The 24,950-nt window shown below is 37.4% G+C and overlaps 1 protein-coding gene and 1 non-coding gene across 7 annotated transcripts in view; both read right to left on the bottom strand.

Annotated features, from left to right (window-relative positions):
- LOC131061733 (gamma-tubulin complex component 2) overlaps positions 1-24,950 on the bottom strand; it is a 188,189-nt gene that overhangs the window by 42,392 nt on the left and 120,847 nt on the right. The gene's annotated exons all lie outside the window — the stretch shown is intronic.
- TRNAA-AGC (transfer RNA alanine (anticodon AGC)) lies at positions 3,322-3,393 on the bottom strand. The gene has a single exon. It is a non-coding gene; the product is annotated as a tRNA-Ala (tRNA).

Genomic DNA, 24,950 nt, shown 5'->3' with positions numbered 1-24,950 from the left:
GAAAAAAACCCCCACTCCAAAAGCACAACTCTTTGTATTATCAGTAATCTAAAAGAGATTACAATACAATCACAGAGCTAAGCTCATTAAGAGTCTTCAACAACAAGAAGATTTTTAAAGTGATTCCGGCAACATAACAATGCTCATGAAATCTTCAAACCTGTACTACTATACAAAATGAACAAGTATCAAATAAATATTACAACACAAGAGAAGATGGACACCTAGGATTGCCACATGGCAAGAATCCAACACCTGCATGCTTGTCTTGAATCTCCTTGACATGCTGTAATGTCCCCTATCTGATCTATTTCAATATATTAAAATTGATTGATATTCTTCAATTAGTTATTATCAAGTGTTTATCTATTTTCCTCATTAGATGATTAATTTCATTATTCATAGTTCTTAATACAGATATCAAACCTTGCTACTACTTCAGTTTTAAGGGAGAAGGGTTTACGTATGTTAATAATGCACTTAGAGACCAACTACAATAGGTTCCCTCAAAGTTTACAGATCCAAGCCCTTAATTATCTTGGGTCCATACCCTCAAGAATTATGGGTCGCTGATCCCCACCCTATCTTGGGACTTAACCTATTGCTTGGATTTAGACTGCCCCTCTTTGGAACATCTCATTCCCATCTTCTTAAACACTGACAGTAATAACATTATTTAGACTATAAGTATAAAAATTTCTTATGTATTATGAATATATATATGAAATTACGTATGACTGTCATATATATTGCAGTCCATATTAATATTACTATCAATTCTGCCTAAGAACATTATTGGGCTTCATATATTAAGCATACTTATTAAACACATCCCATGCATACCACCAAGAACAAGGATGTTACTGCCTCTAACTTAATAACAATTCTGATCTGATCTGATCCATGGTGATGTTACTAGATGCTTTGATTCCTTTTTCTTTATATCTCTCAATGTGAGGGAGAGGTCATACCTCTTCGTCATGTATGCCCTTTGGCAAGAGACACACCCTTTCACCATTAACACCCTTTGAAAGTGTGCAACTCTTCATTATTTCTGCCCTTTGAAAGGGACACAACCTTTCACAATCAGACCTGCACTTCTTATTTAAATCAGATCTGCACTTCTGATTTCCAAGTTATCCCCCTCCCAAATGAGGTTCTCTTCTCCTTTTTATATCTTATTGTTGAGGGAGTCACAAATTTTCCTTCCATGTCTTTTAACCATTCATGAACTTAATTAAATTTTAATTAATTATATTTCGTTATATTCTTTACATTATAATTTAATTTTTAATATTTTAATTTTATTATTATTATTTATTATTAAATTCCATTTCAAAGTGGGGACATTACAGTCCACCCCACCCAAGATTGCTTGTCCTCAAGCAATGATCATGGAGTGTTCAAAATGACTTCTAATATGAAATGGCTTTGGAAACACACATGGAATAAACATGCTGGAAACATATCAGGAATGCACCAAACATGGAGAATACACATAAAAACACGAAGCATACACATTGATATATACATGCACGCAAATACTTGTATTGTTAGATTCCTTCTTATTGACTAGAATGATTCATCGATTCCTCTTTACCCTGTAGGATGGCAGGATCAAGGCTCTGATGTCCCCTACTAGGGTTTAGTCAATTTTAACCATAATTAATCTATTTTCAAAGTACTTATGACTTAAACTAACTTGATTAACAGTCAAGACTATCTTAACATGAATCAAATCTGAGATGTTCTATTCTTTCTTTAGTCTATCAAGTACTTGCTATCTTACCATACTAAATAATTAATCTTATTTCGATTCATTTATAAATCATTCACATATTTATTAATTTCTAGTTATATGAATTATAATTATTATATTAATATCTATTATTATATCAATATCTAGATTTACAATCATTATATTATTCTTTTTTCCCTTTCTGATCTACCATGGCTTCCTTTTATATTCCTCTTCTTATGTCGTATTACTTGTATTGAATTAACAATATTATTTTACATTATCAACATCATATTGTATTGACAATATGATATTATATTAACAGCAACTTGTTGTATTAACAATACTATATTATATTAATAGCCACCTATTATATTTAATAATATTAAAATTGTATTAATAATATTAAATGGCATTAGTAATATCGAATTGCATTAATAACATTACTAGCCCCATATTATTACCCGTAGGGATTTTCCCAGTCACATTGACTGCGGATGCATTCCTTATTTCTTCTTTTTCTATCTGCTTATTATTATTTTTATCTTCCTTATTCTGAATTATAACCTCAGAGATGTACCCATATTCCACCCCCTCTACCATTCATTTCGACTCTATATTTATCTATATTTTTAAGAGTCATCTCCTTTCATGTAATAGTCATCACTATTCACACAGCAACCATTCACCACACTTTGGTGAATTGTATTACTTTATAGAAAACAATTATTAAACATCACAAATACAAATCATTGTAATAAAACAAAGACCATCGCACCCCTTCCGTTTCATTAGTCATTGTTTTTTATTAAGTGTACATAATAGATCGTACCTTTTCTAGTGTAAATCGTATTTCTTTGTGATATTGGCTGTTTAAGAATTAATTAATGTCTGAGACACTCATTTCTAGCATTCGCTGTTCTTTCATAGATATATGTTTGCAGTATATGTATAAATGGTTTGTTGTATATGTATTAACATAAACGTATATTTTCTGTATAGTTTGTTGTATATGTATTCTGAGTCTTCAATATGTATATGCTGCATTCTAGGTTTTCAATATGCTGTATATAATTTAATAATTTGTTTATAATTTATGTAATATAATATTAATTTAAATACTTCAAGAATATTATTATTGATAAATAAATATAATTAAAAAAGTAAATATTTAATAATTTCAAATACTCATTTGTTGATAAATATTATATTATATTATATTAATTAATAAATAATAATTGTTTCATATATATCAATCAAAGAGGGGACATGACATATGCACAACACTTGCATGCATGCAACAGCTTTGCATGAAGTGCATTGTCATAACCAGAAACCACCTGATTTGCATTTACCATTTCCAATCCCCTTCTCTTCATGCATAGGACCCCTCAACATGCAATATGTCTGCATGCATGCATAGGTGCCACCATCACATGGGGCATACCTATCATAGTTAACTCTTCTTCCATCGTAATCAATCAAAAATTTGTCATAATCAGACCTACCATAAGATTCCATCATAAAAAAATCACTTCTGACATGAAAAATTGCCACCAATTTAGAATGTAATTGTTGAGACATGGACCAGCTAGGACTCGAACCTAGGACTTTCCATACGCTACTGGAGTGCTCTACCACTGAGCTACTGGCCCCTCTTGGACCAGTCCATCGTCGGTCCAGGTGTGGCTTATTTCCAACACCAACACCCCCCCTTAAGCCACACCTCTCCTAGCCTGGACCTGGCTCTGATACCATGTTGAGACATGGACCAGCTAGGACTCGAACCTAGGACCTTCCATACGCTACTGGAGTGCTCTACCACTGAGCTACTGGCCCCTCTTGGACCAGTCCATCGTCGGTCTGGGTGTGGCTTATTTCCAACACCAACAATAATAGGACCCATCAAGTGGGATGCCTCCTTCCACAAATGTAGTTTACATGTCATACAGTCACCTCCACATAGGATGCCACCTCAACTGGTAGGTCCCACAAAATGACATGACATTAGTAAGCAATTGAATTTATCACACTATCAAAGATTCAACTGCTATTATAGTTTATGATACATCAAATGACTATTCAATTATGTATATTTTTTAAATTCATTGCAAAATACCAGTACCCAAGAAAAGAAAATGTTGTATCAGCATGCCAAACCCCGTCCGTACTCATACCCAACCCCGTACCAAAACTGGCAACTTAGGAATAAATCGATCAAGCAACATAGACTAGCTCTTCATCCATCCCTGTCCAAAATTCATGAAATGTTCCAGATTGCTATGCTAAAGAATTGTGCTGCTGATCCATCACATGTTTTAAACTAGCAAACTTATGAGTAGAGGAAAAAGAGAGGCTCAAGTTCAAACCAATTTAGATTTTGGACCATCATAGTCTTAAAAAAACAATAAATGGATGTGTAGCAAGTATTGGTACAAGTACAACAGAACCAAATGAGTGAGTGTCAAGGAAGACGATTTACGTGGGTGCACCATCTTCATTTGTTTTACTTGCACTTAACATTGATATTACTTGACCACTATGTTGGTATCTTATTAGGAGCGGAGGGTGTGACATCACCACCTAGATTGTTTTGGTGTTGTTACATTTTATGACAGATATACATGGATATGATGATTAATTTAATGTAAATGTACATCAATTAGTAGCTTGATATTTTAAAAAGATGTTATGAATTGAAAATTGTTAATTTCATTTTCAGTAATTTAGAGAGATACTACTAATTAATTTGTTTGGTTCCTAGAGCAAGTACCAAAAAAAACCATGTTTAGGTGAGGTAGGCAATTGGGAAACTTATAGTGGTTGTTGCATGTTCATTCAAGCTCCAACCTAGTTGATCACAAGTGATCATCAAGACCACATGCTTAGTGTTTGTATGTTTGTTAGTTGACTTTCTTTCCTTGATTGATAACTATTCATGGTGATTAAATTGTCATTATTATAAGGCTTTGGTGTTTGCGTTGACTATATAGGTTGATGTTGCATGGTCATTTGTATTGTTACACTCAAATTCTTTGAACTTGGGGCCCCCATTTTGTTTCACTTGTTTTTTCTGGTTTTTTTTGTTCATTTTCTTTTTCTCCCATGTTCACCTTCTGCTCTTTGCCTTTGGCATTTCCCAGGTTTTCTTTGGTTTTATTAGGTTTAATCTCATAGATGCATTCTCTAGAATATGCATCTTTATTTGAAACCTAGTAGTTGGTTCCTTTTTCTCATGGTTTTCAAATATTATGAACTTATGAAGAATTTGTAGAAGATTTCAACATAATTTGTCCCTAATCATAATTGAAATGTTTTGACTATCTGTGCTAGTTTTCCCTCTACCTGAGTTTTGCTATAAGTTGTCAGGTACTTTATCATGTCTAAGATTTGGAGAAACCAAATAAAATATATATTCTTCCTTAAGATTAACATGTGCAAAACACAGATTCAAACCATCAAATTGGTCCTGATTTGGCATCATTACTCCAAGGAATTTCCATGTCAAGTGCCACCTTGAATGCAATATTTGCAAGAGAAAATTGATTGTCCCAAAAAGTAGGTTGGTGCTATGGATATCTCTTCTATAAAGTTGCACTTTGGTAAATAGAACCTTAATGACATGTAAATGAATATGTATGATTGTGTCTTGCTACCTTTCAACTGTGTAAGATATAAAAGTACTGGAGAAGAAATTACTGGGCATGTGAAGAGAGCTAAGCGAATATCACAAATCCTTCTAAATTGTAATATACATATGGCGCAAATGTGGAAACCAACAGTATTACTTGATAATATTAGTTTCAACTATTTTAAGGCTGGTATTGTGAAAATGGCGAATTTATGGCAACAAGTAAATATAATTAGAAATAGAATTGATTAGGAAAATGAGTCAATGTCTAGGACAATAATGAAATGCAGCTCAATGTATTTTAGGCAAGCATCTTGAAAATTGTTGGCATTGATGTCAAAGGCCCGCAATGGAGGGGAGTTTATTAATTGCATAATATTTTTCCTATCATAAGATCGCCCTCCTATAGGTGCAAGGAAATCAGAAATAAAATAAAATAAATATATTATTGGTAAGGGCCGACCCTTAAACACTTGGCACCCTCATTGAAGTAAAATATATATTGCAACTAAATGTCTAACTCTATATCATAGGGCCGACCCCCCTCATTGTGGCAACTTATTTTGGAGATTTTAAATTTTAAAAATAAATTAAAACAAAATGGGCTGACCCCCTTGTGTGGTGCACCCACTTTGGGCAAAGAAATAAAAAATGTTTTTATGCTACCTTGGCCGACCAGCATGAAGAGATGTAACCATTGAAGGGGTGCATTAGCATGTATAAAAAGAAGACCATTTGGGGTTTATTTGAATAGACATTTATCGAATATCTTTTATATGGTAGAGCAAATATAAAAGTCATTTTTTAGCAGACGTATGAATGATATTTTTGAAGATTTCTGAAGAGATATTGTAGCAGACATATGAAAGATATCGTTCCAGATTTGTGAAGAGATATTATAGCAGACTTATGAAGAATATTATTGCACATCTATGGGCAGAAATTGGTGAAGAATATAAGAAGATTTTAAGATGAATTTTGGCCATATCTAAGAGATATATTGAGCATATGATAAGGCAGATTTTGGCAAAGTCTACATCAGATTTGCAAAGGAGAATAGATCTGATTCAAGAAGAAGATCATGTACTCATCACATTATTCTTTTGGAGGTTGGTAACTTATATTCAAGGACATTAGTGCCTCTTGCTGAGTTGGTGCTCGGTAGTGGAGATTAGTGTCTCATGTGGATTGGTGCCTACAAAGATTGTAAGAAGTTTCTATTACAAAAGCAATATTTTGTCGTGGTTTTCTCCCATGAGGGTTTCCACAATATTCGTGTATTCTTTGTTGATTTTCGTGATCAGATTAACAATAATGAGCAGGAAATAATAATGCAGTCACGAGAATCAAAACACACAAATAGAAAGGGCACACAGCACAAGTTTACCCTCGGAAAACCTCCCTCTTGGAGGTGAAAAAACCCAGCAACAAGATCCAAGTTTATATTAGACAATATCAGCATACAACTTTGCTTACTGCACTTGAAGCAACATATAAATAAGAACAGCAGAATGAAGATTCCAAACTAGGGCACATGGAATAGCTTGATAGACTTATCTGCACTATCGAGATTTGCTGTTTGCTATCATGCAGATCATTCACAGAGCATAGGAGTGAATTTGCTGACTGTGGATATGATTCGCTGCCACTGAGACAATTCGTTGTTCCTAGGAATGAATCGCTGACACAAGGAGATAGTTCGCTGCTCTTTGAAGGCTGATTCACATAAGGCTAGCAACTAAGTTACCGGTTCTTCCCCTTTTGGCCTGGGTTCCGGTTCTGGTTCTTGCCTGGTCCTGGTTCTCCCCGGGTTCTCCTTGGGTTCCTCTCGCGTCCTTCCCAGGTGGTCGGGTTCCCTGTGGGTCCAAGTTACCGGTTCTTCCCCTTTTGGCCTGGGTTCCGGTTCTGGTTCTTGCCTGGTCCTGGTTCTCCCCGGGTTCTCCTTGGGTTCCTCTCGCTTCTTCCCAGGTGGTCGGGTTCCCTGTGGATCCTGCGTCACAGGACCCACAAGGAACCCGGCCACCTGGGAAGGACCCGGGTGGAACCCAGGTCGAACCCAAGAGGACCCGGGTGAACCCAAGAGGACCCGCGTGAACCCAGGCCCGTGGTTTCCCAAAACTGGGGCCCACAGAACAAAAAACAATAAAAAATTATTAAAAAAAGACTTTTTAAAATAGATTTTTTATAATAAAACTCTAATTCGCCCCTTTATGACTTTTTTAAAAAGACTTGAAACTTGAATATTATCTTTTTTGCAAATTATGAATATGATATTAGACTTTAGTTATTAGTTTACTGATTACATTTGCGATATATGAATATTTATTGGCATTGGCAATTAATAATTATGGATTTATCATTTATCATTTATCATTTATGTATGGAAAGTCACATTGTATATTTTATTTTTGTATGGATTGTATATATTGACCATATATATAGTATATGGGTATATATATATATATATATTATATAATTAAAATATATATATATATGTGTGTACGGACGAACCCGTACCCAAGATTTTTTTTTTTTTTTTCCGAATCCGTACCCGAATCCGAACTTGAACCGGTAACTTAGGCTAGCAATGAATTAAAAATGAATGTCTATTGTGTAGAATGAATCTTGTTTATATACAAGATTCATGTTCAAGTCTTCTAAGTCGGCCTTAACCAATTCTCTTTATTTTACATATTTTACTTTGCAGTTCGGCGCCCAATTTGGGGCCTACATAACTTGCAATTTGTGCCACGTTACCTTTTGGACCCAGCCCTATTGCTTGTCTACACGTTACATTTGGGCCCAGCCCTATAGACATCAATTGCTTAATCTACACGTTACATGGGAATAGGACCCAGCTGAGTCTCCACGTTACATCAAGAAGAGGGCCCCGCCCTATAAGGATTTGAATCCTTATTTATTTTCCTCACTAAGTTACAATAAACTAACATTCTTCTTGTGTTCCTAATTGCTAGATCTTGCATTTGTGTTACTAGATGATTAAGTTTTGAAGTATTGCTATAGTGTTTAATTGAGTTTTGAGAAGTGAAAGTTTGTTGTTATACTAATTCACCCCACACCCACCCCCCTCCCCCCTCTCACTATAACTAAGTGCTCATCAAAGCAATGGGTAACAAAGACATTTTTAGCCAAGCCTCCATTCCAACAAGCTCTCTAGCACCTTCTCCTATTCATTAAGACAACAATGGGTTGATGTCAAACATATCACAATATATGGACCTATGCAATCCCCTAGCTATCACAATAGGAGTGCCTATGGGTATGAATTTCATGTAACCATGTTAATGACCGAAAGTCGCCTCCATACCCTCTACAAACATTACCAAAATATTAACCCAATGGATTTAAAACAAATGGTGGAGAATGAGAGTTTTATGACATAACATGTCATTCTCTTAAGCTCTTAAGACACCTTGTAGCACTAATGGAGCACCTAATCATAGTTTACACATTTTGGCAAAGCATGGACCTAAGCCCATAACTATGTGTCAATGTGAAGACAACTTATAGAATTGGTTTCATGCAGACATATTATAGACCCAAGATCACCTCATATCTTACATAGTTATAGCCTCATATTTATTCCAACATTATAGTGCATTTATTTGGGGTCTAGGGGTAGGTATTGGGACACTTTTGGCAAAGAGAGTTCCCCTAGGGATGTTTTATATGACATGAATTGGCTTACAAGGAATTCTTAGTCTTTAATGGCTCAAAAGGCAGTTGGCTTCACCATTGTTCTAATATTGGCTACAATTTGATCGTAACTTAAAGGAGCCCCCCCACAAAGATAATGAATGGGCCTTTTACTCTAAACAAAAAGAACAATGAAATGAGGATTCTTGCAGTGAGTGTTTGGTATATTGCTGGTTTAATATTTAATCTTGATCAGGAAATGTCAATAAAGTTAAAATTAATTACACTTAAAAGGCATTTGAAAATGCCCAATTCAATCCCCACTGAATTGTTGGCATATTTATCATTGTCCACCCGTATAACTTGTTATAAGTTGTTTTAGTCTGTTTCTATCTATTAGTAACATACAGTTCTATTTGTTATTTTGTTGAAACTGTGAATGTACAGTTAGTCTTGTCCTTCACGTATAAATATTCTCCATAATGCAAATCAAGTCAAGTGATTGCTCCACAAAATCTGATATGGTATCAGAAACAAATCTTCTTTGTGGCCTGTTATATTTTAGACTGCTCACAGATTTTGAGGAGATTATTTGAAGTTGCTATATTTGTAGCTGTCCCTACATTGCGGGATCAATCCACAACTTCTTTCTTCATTTATGCCACAACAATTGCTTTGGTGATATGTGAAGGCTGTAATTTTTTGTTTCTACGCTGGTTTGGATGAGATGCAGGCCGCATTGAATGATTGCCAATTGGAGCACATGCATATTGAAGCCGATGTACCTTTCACATGCTACTGACTGTGGATTGTGGTGTATTTCGTGGACTGCCGCCTGGTTGCCTGAGATGGGCAAGTTGTGAGCCCTTTGTATTAGCAAGGAGCACCTTTATTAGCAGAGAGTAGGGCTTCGATGGCTTTCTCAACAGTAGAATCATTCTTTGTGGTTGGTTGATTTGGATCGAGGTGCGATTCCCTTTCCTGATTTCATTTTCTCGACTTTTTCTACATTGGTTGGTTGATTTGGATTGAAGCCCTTCATTGTGCCTCCCTTCTCTATGGCTCGATCTCTGTGCTCAATGTGATATGGTTTGGAGGGGCAGCTTAATCTCTGGTGGCGTGGAGCCTTCAGCAAGAGTCTACTCAAGGAAAAAAAAGGTGCATTGCTAGAGGCGGCTTGCATGGCCACGACCCACTAGGATAAGCCAGCGACCCAACTGTGCCTTGGCATTATTAGCCAGCCTTGTTTGGTTTTCAGAAGCCATCGTAGTCACCATTTATCCTATATAGGCAAATAAGCTCATGAATTGGAGATAAGTTTTTATTTAAAATTCATGCTTTTGAATATGCGTATAGATCATGATAAAGAAATAGATTTATTTATTTATTTTTGTTTTCGTGCAACCGCCATCTGAAGTTGGAGCCATAGAATAGTAAATAAATAAATACAAAAAAAAATTCCAATAGGTATGTCTTGTGTATATGGTTTTCAGTCATTATTCCTGGTGCAATGGTTCATGTTGAGATGTCAATAAGAAAAGGCTATCTAGCGTGTGAGAAGATTGTTTTAAATAAAACCTTAAAAATGAACTATTGGAAGGTCTTCTTATGTACACTCATAAAACCTTAAAAATGAACTATTACCAAGTCTGAAAGGCGATTTGGCTATATTTCAACTCTAATCTTAGAGGAGTTATTTTTTTCTCTATAGCCTCTCCTTTGAAATGACTTGTTCCACGCTCTCAACACAATTGTAGGAAGTTCTCCAAAATTCATTATTCCAAACTCTCAACTCCTACACGGAAACAATTATTCCACATGGAAGACCAAACTAAAAACTCAACTCAAGTTTGAAAAATTTTGGGATGTGGTCAATGGAACCACAACAAGACACAAGACAGATGTTGAGGAACAAAAGAAATTTGATCAAACCGACAAAAAGGCAAAATTGATCATTTTGTTCAGTGTGATTGATGGAGTTCAATCTTTCATTCCAGACTCGTCCACGGCCAAAGATGCATGGGAAAAGCTCAACACATTATATGAGGCAAAGAATCAAAATCAAATCTTGAATTTGCAAAGTCAGCTACACAACTTGAAGATGAAGAATGGAGAACAATTGGAATACTTTCTTAAAAGGATTGCTAAATTGAGAACTTCCCTACAAGCATTAAGAAAAAGAATTGATGATGCATTTTTGGTGCCTATAGTTCTACGGGCACTACCTTCCAAATATAAGGTGTTTGTGACAACTTTGAATGTCACTGAGACAACACCCACTTTGAGAAGCTAGTGAATCTACTCCAAAAAGAAGAGTCTATAAGCCAAGACCATGATTTGGATGATCATGCAATGACCACACGACATAAAGGCAAGAAGCCTATGAAGCAATTTGGTGGACCTCCTGTTGACGTGTTTTTTATGACCGCGTCTAACACAGAATAAAGTCACCAACGGTCACCTTATCCTCTCTTGATCAAGATTAGTTCGTATGCTAGGATTGCTTAAAGTTCAAACAGCTAATCCCAAGGTTCCTTCAGTGCGTGGACGTGACTCAATTGTTTGATGGGTTTGCTGATAACCCAAGGGGGCCTTACGTGTGTTGAAGAAAACTTATGCAAGCTCAAGGATTTTTGTATGGATGATTTGCAATGAACTAGTTTTGGATCTTTTGGATTTTGAATTATACGGAAAGTAAATAGGAATAGGTTAGAGAAAAACTAGACTAAAAGTAATCTAATCCTATGAACAAGGAGACGGGATAACTTGCGCAAAATCGAACCACGCTTTGCTTTGCCAGCAATGCACAACTACACGAAGGCAGTGCAATCTTCAAAGGGTGTGTTAAAGATTTTCCAATCATCAAGAGAAACCATCAAATCGAACAGTCTCTTTCGATAATCGAAGTTGAACATACACATATAATGGAAGCTCAGGCTAACTTTGCACAGTATGCAACAATCAGCTGCACACCAAAAGAATGAGCACGAATTTTGCAACAAGCGATCCTATCAAATCCAGCTCGTCTAACAACATGAAAGCAAATCTAATCTATGAAGAGAATGAGACCATGCGAGCTCCAAAACAACACAAGAACACACCAACAATGGGGCAATGTATTAAGTGTTTGCTTCAAAAAACTCTTAGCAACAATCTCTGACGATAGTCTCTTCTCTTTTTACAAATGAGGGGGTCACCCCTTTATATAGGCCTTAGGCCATGCAAACCCTAATGAGGGTTAAACCTAGAAGATTCCCACTCAAGGTGCATCAAGGTGGGAATCGGCAATTAATAACCCATTATGCCCATATACAATTAACTCAAAGAGCCTAACATAGCACCCATTAGTACATTAATGTCCCCTATGATGTTGATTATGCTCAGAATATAACCGCCACCTTCATAAATGCCCATCATTCTCCTAGTGACGTCGACATGCACGGAGAATCTGTCATAAAACCATAATGAGAAGGCGACATGCAAGAAGATTCTTTATCTGATGGTGACATGCATTGACTGGACCCACGCCTAGTCAAAATTCCTTCAGCAATAAATACGCCACTACTATTCAGCCAAAAGACTGGTCCGAAAATGGGCGACCATTATCCCGTTCATTTATGGCGTACGCAATGAATCTGTCAACGACAGCCTCCAGTTCTCCGATGGAGACACTTGGCACATTTTCAATGTTAAATTCCATCAAGGCAATTTCCTCCTCGCTCTTGGAAAAGAAGCATTCCCACTCTGCCATGAATTCTTGTGTCTTCTTCATTATACCGGAGAATGAAGAAACATTTGCAAAATGTTCCTTAGGGAATGAACCTACGAAGAAGAAATCACTTCCTAATAAGCTCTGCATCATGAACCACTTCCTTGGGAAGGGAGGGAGGAGGAGTGAATGAAGGACCTGCCTCCCTGAGGGATCTTTTGAAACACTTGACGTATTCGCACAGGACTCTATTTTCTTCCCTCAGCCGCTTACATTTTGCCTTTGATTTCAGCAACTTCTCCTTTATGGCTAAGGAAGATTCTTTAAAGTCTCCCACTACTTGACTTGTGGAAGCATGGCCAAGATCAACTTGTCTGATGACGTAATCCTCTTGCCTAATCTCACTCCTATCTTTATCTACTACAGGTTCAGCAATGTGCAAAGTCCGGGATCCAGATTCTTCCCTGACCACCTTGGAAAACTTCCGAGGAGCCTTTCTTTCCGCTAGCCGATCCATCCTCTTCAATAATTCTTCTAACTCCAGAAAAGGATTGGTTCCTCCTACTGCTTCATTCCCCAACATGCCTATCAACTAGTCTGGAGCGGGGATGGAATGGTTATGATCTTCTACATGCTCATGTTCCTGAGATTCTTCCTCCATTTCACCAAGGATAGCCTCCACGAAGCTATCCTGGCGAGCTTCTTCTTGGTGCGGGGGACTTTCTTGCCTCTGACTTCTCGGTCGACGGTGGCCTTGTGAAGCATTGATGTTGAGTATACCGGGTGCTGGAATGCTCCCTGGAAGTGGACCTGTGGAATGTGGAAACATCTCCACTTCCCGCACGCTCGAGGAACTAACTAGTGAATGCTCCCTTTCTGTCCTTGCTCTCTTTCGTGGAGGTTCTTCTTGTTGGACTTCCTATTGAACCTCCTGTGGGATTTCTTGTTGGATATCCTTCTTCTTTGTTGTCCTTGGTCTTTTTGGGGCATTTTTCCCTTTATTCATCCGGGCTTCCCTTCTTACCTGAACCTGTGAAGAGCTTTCAGTTGCCTCACTAAGGGAATCCAGACTTCCCATTAGCTGGTATGTTAGATGGACATTTTCTTCCACCAACTTTCTTATCTACTTGTCAATCCAGTGCTTAGTGAATTTCAGCACTGGTCTAACTAAGATATTCAAATCCTCCATCTCGGGCTCTGACCAATCTGGCAACTGAATAGGTTGATCCTTTACTTTCTCGAATTCAGATTGTGTCAAATCTGCATCTTCCTTCACCTGATCTGGCACTTGATAAATTTCACTTATTCTGATGGTGTTGAGGGGCAATCAGGAATGCATTCTCGTTCGGACCTCGAGGTCATCCTTGGCACTTGCCCAGTAATCCTCCAAGTGAAACTTGTGTATGAATTTGACGTCGGCAACCTTCCTAATTTGGCTATAAGGATCATATTGGGTCCTAGATGTATAAAATGGCAGGCGATAGAACGCCAATTCCCCTACTGCACTTTCAACGGCTTCCAAACCTAGGCATATTTCCATGAAGTCAACCAAGACAACTAGAAATTCAATTGATTGTTTCTTCTTCTTCTTCTTCAGCTGATCATAGGCAGTTAACTGCCTCATGAGCTCAAGCAATACAAGCTTGTCTGACGGATATCTAGGCAATTTGTATGACTGGAAGGAGAATCCTTGCGTCCTGACGTAGGTGAACTTAGGAAATTGCAAGAACACAGCTCCATACTTCTGGACCAAGGCACTTGCTTGTGGCGACAACCTCACGTGCAACTTATTCTGCATAAGTCGTGTCAAGTACATGGTGAAGGTGTCATTTGCCAACTTGTAAAAACTAACATTGTGGAGATGCAGTTGGGGATAACACTCATGTACTTTCAATTGAGCTGGTCCGTAGCCCATGATTCCTCTTGCTGGCAGCACATCGAATCCTCCCCTTCGTGCAAGCATATAGAGCAGGTAGGAGCTCATGAAAAAGGACTGGGACCTTTTCTCTTTTAGGTTCTTCCATTGTTCATGCAAGTAGTGACTAATCAATCTAGCCCAGTCGATCAGCGTATTTCAATTCATGATCTCACCTATGTAGAAGAACATCCAGGCCTCAAAGTTCACCGAATGTGGGCAGCCCATTACTCTGCTTAGCATTTTTATCAAGTCTACATACTCCTGCTCGAACTTGAAGATTGTGCGAGTTTTGGGCATCTTGGAAACATGCACTCTAGGCTTCAGCAACCACTGCTTATTGATCAAATCAGCGCCCCTGGCAAGGCCTGCTTCATACACTGCCTGAGCTCCGCTGCTGGTTCTGTACGTCATGGAATAATGTGAAGGAATTATGAAAGCTTCACCAATTGACTCCAAAGTCAATGTTGCCAGTAACTTGCCATCTGGCGTTGAGATTGTTTTTCGCTCCAGATTATAATGTGTTGCACATCCCAAGACCAGGCCTGGGCATTGAATAGCGGGAGGAAAACCAGCTGCCACAACTATTCCACTTTTCACAATTCTGACAGTTGTCGGGGATGGATTGTGCCCTACTGTTTCGAACATTCGGATCTTGAATGCAGCCAAGTTGAAAGTGCCTAGATTAGTATCGCTGATTTCATCCCATCTTGAATTCAACCGAGAATGAGGAAGAAAACTTTTCATTTCTGCCTTGATCAATGCCTGCCTGGAGATAGTAGATGCCTTGTTTGATTCCGCCATCCTGGAAGCACCTTGAAAATGATGAAAGCAGAGACTAAGTATGACCACTTTTCACTTCTCCACTTCTTCTTCCCTGAATCTTGCACGTGAGAAATGAAATGTCTTTCCAAACTTATATAGAATTCTTCAAAACGTCTTGCTAAGTTAGGAGGCATTTAATTAGTAATTGCATTCATGACGCGTCATACTTTCCCCAATCACTATGCCATGCAAAGGCAACTTCCCATGCGAATGAGTTCAAATTTAGAATTTTCCTTAAATGCTCCAAGTCATGCGCCATACTTGGAAGATTCCTTCCGCCAACTCATTGATTTTCACTCTTTCCAATTTTGGAGGGAATTTGAAGTATTCTCTCAGGATTTGCATGATTCTACTTTAATCTTGTCGCCTCCTGCTTTTGAAGGAATTTCCATGTCTCTTTTCAACATCCCTATTTTTTAGGGATCCTCCTAAAATTTAGAAGTCAGGTTCATTTGATGGAGAATTTCACCCCGATTCCGAATGCATAAAATTTTCCACACTCTGTCGAGATTCGGTGTCTAAAAATAGCAAATTCAGAAGTTTGCCCGAGGGGAATTTTGCTTTTTATTTCTCCTTGACTCCTTGGATTCCATGCCTTAGGCAAAATTTCAACTTATTAGCTTGGGCGTTGAATTCACTGTGCCTTGGAATTTTTCATTTTCCACGCCTTCCATGGAATGTCCAGTTTGGCGCCCAAGTCCACATTTGGGCGGATTTTTCATCTGGCCAAAGATTCATGGAATTTGCCTTCTATCCATGGGAATCCCATTTTGGCGCCCTCTTCAGTGCTTGGGCGGCATTTTGCTCTGGCCAAGGATTCACGGAATTTGCTGTGAATCCCTGAGACCCTCATTTTGGCGCTGAAGTCCATACCTGCCCATTTTGGCACCCTCTTCAGTGCTTGGGCGGCATTTTGCTCTAGCCAAGGATTCACGGAATTTGTCGTGAATCCCTGAGACCCTCATTTTGGCGCTGAAGTCCATACCTGCCCATTTTGCCACCCTCTTCAGTGCTTGGGCAGCATTTTGCTCTGGCCAAGGATTCACGGAATTTGTTAGGAATCCCTGAGACCCTCATTTTGGCGTTGAAGTCTATACCTGGGCACATTTTACACTTGGTCAAGGAATTCATCATTTGTCTTGTCCTCCATGGGTATACCATTTTGGCACTCTTCCTCATGTCTTGGCGCAAATCACACTTAGCCAAGGATTTTCATTTTTTTCATGCTATCCTTGGACATCTCTTTCGCGCCCTCCACCTCATTTGGGCGGAATTTTCACTAGGGGAAGGATTCATGGAATTTTGTGAATCCCAGAGACCCTCATTTTGGCGCTCAAGTCCATACCTGGGCGTTGTTTCCACCAGGGCAAGGAATTCTCATTTTTTCTATCTATCCTTGCCTTCCTCAATTTGGCGCCCAACTGCATCCTTGGGCGCAATTTTGCTTATGCCATGGATTCATGGAAATTTTCTTCTCCATGGGAATCCCATTTTGGCGCCCAACTACATACTTGGGCGCAATTTCCTCTAGCCAAGGATTCATGGATTTTGTCATTTGTCCTTGCCTTCCTCAGTTTGGCGCCCAATAACTTCCTAGGGCAGAATTTTCACTATGTGAAGGAATTATGGAATTTTTCACAAGTTTCGGGCTCTTTGTCAAGATATATATATGAAATATAACATTTCAGTATAAGAAAGGAAAAAGACATATTGAAGATTCCTTTCTTATACTTTAAGTTATATATTTCATATATATTGTCAAGATGTTTGAGAGTGGTTTCACGTCCATAGGAATCATAATGCAAAATCTGGATTTTGGAAGATCTTTCACATTTTCAGACTTAGTGAAATTTCAGGCGATTTTCAGATCCAGATGACATTGGTGGATTGATGTGAATTTCCAGACTTCGATGATTTTTCAAGCTTTCCATTCCTGAACAGATTCCCATAGCCAAATTTTGACCATTGTCTGTGTTGAGATGCCACTTTGGGACTTTGAATGTGGATTTTCCAGACTTAGAACAATTTTGTGCCTTCCACTTCAGGGATGATTCTCACACTTAGCCATTTTAGACCCATGCCTATCTGCTTTCAACTTTCCAGATTTAGAAGTGATTGTGCATGTTGATTCTTCAATGTCTGCTAGCCTGATCCTGCCACAAATAGACTTTCCCGAAATAGAAACTTTCCAAAATGTCAGAGTTAGAGCCCAAAACAGGACGCAAGATGACTTACTAAAAATAGTAAGTTTGATTCTTGGCAAAATGACGACATTCCGAGACTAGGAAAAATCCCTAAAAAATAGGGACTTTCTAAAAATAGAAAGTTGCTCCGTTTGGGCTCAAATTTTACTGGGAGGTCCCTTGAAGGGTCCTGATTCCAGGTGTATGTTCAATTTTCCCAAAATCTTAACAGGAACCCCTAAAATCTACGACAAAAGGCAGAAACCCTAAAAAGGGACAAAACAGGTCCTAGACTTCATAGAATTCACTCGACAGAGAAGCAGATCAACTCTAACTGACCCCCGAACATCCGCACAACGGAAAGATTGACGAGACTGCCACAAAAGACCCCAAAAACAAAGCCAAACGACCGGAAGGGCCTAAAAAGCTAGGGGGTCCCTATCTGGGATGGGGTGATGTGTGATTAGGTCACAACACCTCCCAAATCTAGTAATTCATCCACACCTCAGAAAAAGTGTCTAATATGTGATAGACTTAGACAACTCCTTCAACAAAGGATCATCCAACAAACAAGCTCCAAAGAAACCATTTCAAAGTGGCAAACCACAATGGGAGCAAAAGGAAAAACAAACACGACAAAGCAATGTTGCTGAAGCAAAAGATTCACCGGATGAGGAATATGTGCTTTCAGCCCACACTTAAGAAGATTGTTCACAATCCACCTCTATATGGTATGTGGACTCAGGTGCTACAAAGCACATGACTAGAGAGGAGAAGTGGTTTATCACATTGAAACGCCATCACGGTATTGTCACTCTTGGAGACGATACCACCTATGTCATCAAAGGTATCGGTGACATCTCTTTGAAGTTTGGCATACATAGTTGCTATTAGAATAATATCTTTCTCTGTGTTATTAATGGTCATTTAAGTTGTTTCTAATTTTGCCTCTAGTTAATGATTGTTTCTTTTAGAAACATCATCTTTGTAACTCTATTTAAAGTAGCTTTGTCTCCTTGATTAATTGAACAACATCGATTCTTTGAAATCCATATGCTTTTGCATCTGTATTATGGTATCAGAGCAGAAAGAAAAATTTTGTTTTTTCTAAACATTTTCGGATGAAATTTTTCATCACTGAAAAAACAAATCTAGGGCCTGTCATTTTTTCAGAATTCAAAATTCAAATTTTTTTTTCTAAAGGGTTTTCTTTCAAGCGGTTTTTTCTACTGTTCTTCATGTTTTCTGTGGCGGATTTCTTTTTAACCAGACTTTCGTCCCACGACGCCATTAATCCTCTGCGTGTGACGCGATTTTTGCCACCTGAAAATTTTTTTTCTGCCATTTTTGGACGGAAATCTGCATTTTCGATTAGGGTTTTTACCCTTCAGATCAAGTCGAATTTTTTTTCCGATTGCAAATTCTTAGTGGGTTTTTCAAGAGCTCAACTGGGTTGTTTTCAGAATTTTGTGGTTGCATCATTTTTCGTGCCTTGAATTTCGTGCCAACGGATTTCAATTTTGATTTTAGATTATTTCTGGGTTTTTCGCAAGGATTTTTGGGTTGTCTTGGGATTTTTTGGGGTTAGCCGTAAAATTTTCTCATAATCTATGTCAATCGTACTTCATCTGTTTTTTGAAGTTTGTACCTGTATCTGCCTCTATTTTCTGCATTGCAATTTGTGCCTAGACTTGTCTCAGTGCATTAAACCTCGTACCTCAGGTTTTGTGCACTTAGCATCTTCTCAGTACCTCATTTTTCGTGCCTCAAAAAGCATGAAGATGCCTTATGGGCATCGATGTTTCTTTCGGTTTTTAATATTTTTTTACCTTAAAAAAAATTTGGATTGGTTTTAATATTCTTTTCCCTTAAAAAAGTCTTTGGGTTTTTTAATTTTTTTGTCCCTGTAAAAAAATCATGGGAGGGTTTATGATTTTTTCCGCACCTAGAGTTGTTGTGCGAACATCTGCACTAGTCTCTTGTTTGCAGTCTATTTTCGAGCATCTTGCTCATCTACAATAGTTTGGAGGGTTTGCCGATTTTTTCCTCAAAATCGTGACAACTGTTCTTGGTGTGTCTCTAGTTACAGGGAGGAACAGTTCTCCAACATTAGGTTGGACGGTTGGTGTTGTTTTGGGTACCTCCAAAAGTTCTGCAGTTTCTGGGAGGGTTGGTGGCAGACTCATCTCAAGTGGCAGAGTTAGTGGCAAGCTCTTGTCTTCTGTTGCAGCGTGTTCTGAGAAGAAGGGGGCAACCTTCTCTGTTATTTCTCTTGGTAGTTAGAACGATGACCATTAATGGAGGGTATTAGAATAATATCTTTATCTTTGTGTTATTAATGGTCATTTAAGTTGTTTCTAATTTCGCCTCTAGTTAATGATTGTTTCTTTTAGAAACATCATCTTTGTAACTCTATTTAAAGGAGCTTTGTCTCCTTGATTAATTGAACAACATCGATTCTTTGAAATCCATATGCTTTTGCATCTATATTAGTTGCTGGCTTAATAATGTTTCTTCATTCTGTTAAACAATTTCTTGATCATAACCTTAGGATTAAGTTTGATACTGAATCAAGATAAAAAAATGTCTTGTAAAAGATAAGTCTAAAAATGAAAAGATTGTTGTCAGTGCTATTGAGATTGGTAAAATGTTTAGGCTTGATACAATTGCTAATAATCAAGCCTTGGTTGACTAAGGATAGTGATCTAGCTATGTTATGGCATCATTGGCTTGGTCATTTGAGCACTAGTTACTTGCTAAACCTTAGTAAGAAAGGCATGGTCAAAGGCCTTCCGTCACTTGAGAAATTGAGTGTTGTTTGTTCTAGTTGTATTGCTGGAAAACAACATAGAGCACCCTTCTATACAAATGAACATCGTGCAAGTCAACCTTTGCAACTAGTGTATACCAATCTGTGTGGGCCCATGACACCTAGTCATAATGGATATAGGTATTTTTAGCTTTTTGTTGATGATCACAAGGAAAATATGGGTATATTGTTTGTAGCATAAAAATGAAGCTTTTTCCTACTTCAAAGAGTTTCACACTCTTGTAGAGAAAGATACGAATCATCGTATTCGTGTCCTCCGCGCCAATTGGGGGGAGAATACATCAGCACAAAATTCTCCACATATTTGAATGAAAATGAAATTCGGCATCAATTGATTGCAGCATACACACCTCAGCAAAATGGAGTTGTTGAACGAAGAAATCGCATCATTGTGGAGACGGTCTGAAGTATGTTGAAAGATTCTCAACTAGAAAATGCATATTGGGCTAAAGTTGTACACAATGCAGTTTTTTCTTTTAAATTGTGCACCAACCAAAGCCCTTGATGGCATCAGACCAAAAGAAGCATGGACAAAGGTAAAGCCTTCTATCTCTCATCTTTGTGTATTTGGATGCACTACCTATATGCACATTCCTAAACAAAAAAGGAAAAAGCTAGATGAAAAATCAATGCAATGTATTCTTCTTGAATTTAGAGATGAATCTAAGACATATCCCCTTATTGATCCTAACACAAAGAAGATATACATTAGTAGAGACATTTTTTTATGAAAAGAGTGAGTCTCCTCCCACATCTTCACCTACTCCAGATAGTGCTACTATATTCAACATGGATGGTAAAAATGATGGGATAGTTGATAGTCAATCAAAACCCATCAATGTCACAAAACTTTTACCAAAGTGGTATACTAGTACCATTCGTGATGCAAAGCTAGACAGAGTTTAGGACACTTCAACTTCAAGTCCAAGGACTCGTAGTATGGCTTGCAATGAGGTAAATCTAGCCTCGATGACTTCAATTGTTGATAATTTTGAACCATCTACTATTTAGGAAGCACTAGAGTCAAAGCCTTGGAAAGAGGCTATGGATGCAGAGTATCAATCTTTGGTAAAAAACAACACTTGGGAGCTAGTGGATCTACCACCTAGTTAGAAAGCAATTGGATGTAAATGGATATTCAAAACTAAGTATAAAGCAAATCGTAGTATAGATAAACATAAGGCTAGACTTGTAACCAAGGTTTATGCTCAGAAAGAAGAGATAGACTATGAGTAAACATTTGCTCCTGCAACAAAGATTAAAACAATTAGAATGATTTTTTCTTTAGCTGCACAGTTCAGATGGAAATTATATCAAATGGATGTAAAAATTGCACTTCCTAATGGAGACCTTCAAGAAGAGGTCTATACGACCCAACCAAAGGGATACATTGCACCTGGTAAAGAGGAAAAGGTATGCAAACTTGTCAAATCCCTATATGGTCTCAAACGGGCTCCTAGAGCTTGGTATATTAAAATTGATGAACACCTACTAAAACATGGTTTCACTAGGCATCCATATGATCCAAATCTCTACCTCTAGGATCAACCTGCCCAAATCGGCTGGAGGGCTAGCCCCATATAAGTGTAGGGGCCGTACGGGGTGGGTGGGAGGACATGTCGGGGCAAGTTGATTCCCTTACAAATTGTAGGGGGGTGGGGGGCGGATTCCCGCCCAATTCAGCTGGGGCGCATTAATTAACGCATTAATTCACAAATTCGAGCCCTTCAAACGAAGAGTGGGAGGGGATATTGTGATAATTAATGTATATGTTGATGACTTAGTTATCACAAGTAGCTCGGAAACAATGGTTGAAACAACCAAGAATGATCTCAAGAAGTATTTGATATGACAGATCTCGGGCTACTACACTATTGTCTAGGCTTAGCGGTATGGCAAACTAATCACCATATCTTTGTATCTCAAAGAAAATATGCCAAGACACTACTTGACAAATTCAGAATGATGGATTCCAAACCCATGTCTACACCCATAGTAACAAAAATCGTTTAGGGAAAAAATCGGCAAACCAAAAGTATAAGATTTTTTGAAAAAACAACAAAAAATTGGGAAAAAAACGGATTTTAAAAAACATAAAAATTGTAGAAAAAGAGAAAAACTATTTTTTTTTAAAAACTTCAGGGCATTTCCATAGCATAGAGATATATAGAGCAAATTAAATAGAGTTTAACCCGTGAATTGTAGAAAATAATTTTTTTGTTGTTTATATTCATATTACTGATTACATAGGCAAATAATCAGTTAACGTTTTAAGAGGGCAGTCACCAAATAGTTGTCTAAGTCCAATCAAATATTAACTAAGTCTATGAAGTAACATAGATCAAAAGTTAACAGACAGAGAGTAAAAGTGAAAGCCATTTTGAAGTGATCCAAGAATTTCATTGTGATTGAGACAAGGAGTTTTGTAGGGTTAATTCAATATTTAAGAAAGCTTATCAAATCATATTCCACAATTGCAATGCTTTATATCATAGTAACAAAAATCATTTGGGGAAAAAATCGGCAAACCAAAAGTATAAGATTTTTTGAAAAAATGGGTAAGAAATTGGATTTTAAAAAATCGTAAAAATTTGTAGAAAAATAGACACAAACTACCTTTTTTTTTTAAATTTAAGGGCATTTCCATAGCATAGAGATATAGAGAGTAAATAAAATAGAGTTTAACCCATGAATTATAGAAAATAGATTTTGTTGTTTATATTCATATTGCTGATTACATAGGCAAATATTCATTTAACTTTTTAAAAGGGCAGTCACCAAATACATCAAATTGTTGTCTAAGTCTGAGATCAAAGATTCCCTAAGTCTATGAAGTAGCTAAGATCAAAATTTATCAAACTGAGATCCAACTATTGTTAGGAATTTAGTAAAAGTGGAAGCCATTTTGAAGTGATCCAAGACTTTCATTGTGATTGAGGTAAGGAGTTTTCTAGGGGTATTAGCTGAGACCAAAATTTAGAAGACAGAGATCCAACTATTGTTAGGAATTTAGTAAAATTGGAAGCCATTTTGAAGGGATCCAAGACTTTCATTGTGATTGAGACAGGAGTTTAACCCATGAATTGTAGAAAATAGATTTTTGTTGTTTATATTCATATTTCTGATTACATAGGCAATTATTCACTTAACTTTTTAAAAGCGCAGTCACCAAATACACCGAATAGTTGTCTAAGTCTGAGATCAAAGATTAGCTAAGTCTATGAAGTAGCTGAGACCAAAATTTATTAGACAGAGATCCCACAATCGTTAGGAATTTAGTAAAAGTGGAAGCCATTTTGAAGTGATCCAAGACTTTCATTGTGATTGAGGCAAGGAGTTTTCTAGGGCTATTTCAATATTTGAGAAAGCTTATCCAATCATATTCCATAGTTGCAATGCTTTATATTCCCTAATGGCAATTGGTAAGTCTTTTATATGGGGTAGAATTCAACAAAAGGCATTTGTTTAGCTGAAGTAAAAGATTAGCAAGCCACTGGTTTTGGCAATACCTAGCTTGCAACTACTATTTTAGATAGAGACAAATTTTAAAGATTGTGTTTGAGGCTATTTTATTACAACTATGTAAGCTTGTTTGTTGTCATTCAGATTTATTTCATGGAGCACTTTAGATATATTGCTCACATAAAGAATTGTATGTCTTTGTTTCAGCAAAAATTAACTATATCAATTATAAATTAAAAATCATATATCTATATCTACATATATTAAATATGTCTTTGAACGTTTAGTGTTGTGGTAGAAAAACTCCATTGGTGAGGTAGCCACCAAGGTTCAAACCCCTATTGGGTCATTGAGCTCGTAGGTTTCTACCTTTGTTGGGTTGTTGAGCTCATGGGTTTGAACAAGTGTGGAGAATGATGAACCCCCGAAAAATGGCCAAAATAACAAACTTTTTCGACATTGATTCCACATTGACTCTAATTTTGTCTTAGACCAACCCTACTTCTAAGCAATTCAGTAATTTCACTCGTTTTTCTAGGGTTTTGCAAGTTTTTACAATGATTTTTTTCACTTTTTTGTCATTTTTGGGGTTTTTTAACATGACTTTAATGTGATTTAAATGCAAAAATCCTTTGAAAATTAATCGCGATTTTTTGCAGACTATTGATTCATTGTACTACAACTGTGGAATCAAAATTATAATTATCTACATCTGATACATCTCCTCGTGTGAATGCAACTCTCTATCGACAAATGATTGGAGGTTTACTTTACTTCATTTACACCAAACCAGATATTAGTTTTGCTGCTAGTTATCTATCAAAATTCATGCAAGAACCAAAAAAGTGTCATTGGAAAGCAGCAAAACAAGTACTAAGGTATATCCAAGGTACAATGAATCATGGTTTGGAAAATAAAAGGAGTGATCAATTCTTCTTGACAAGGTACACAGCTGCAAATTATGCAGGTTCTGTTAATGACAGGAAATCCACTTAGGATT

This window comes from Cryptomeria japonica, chromosome 3 (genome assembly GCF_030272615.1).
Source record: "Cryptomeria japonica chromosome 3, Sugi_1.0, whole genome shotgun sequence".
NCBI classification, from domain to species: Eukaryota; Viridiplantae; Streptophyta; class Pinopsida; order Cupressales; family Cupressaceae; genus Cryptomeria; species Cryptomeria japonica.
The sequence above is the reverse complement of the archived record's forward strand: the minus strand, read 5'-3'. Positions and strand labels throughout refer to the sequence as shown.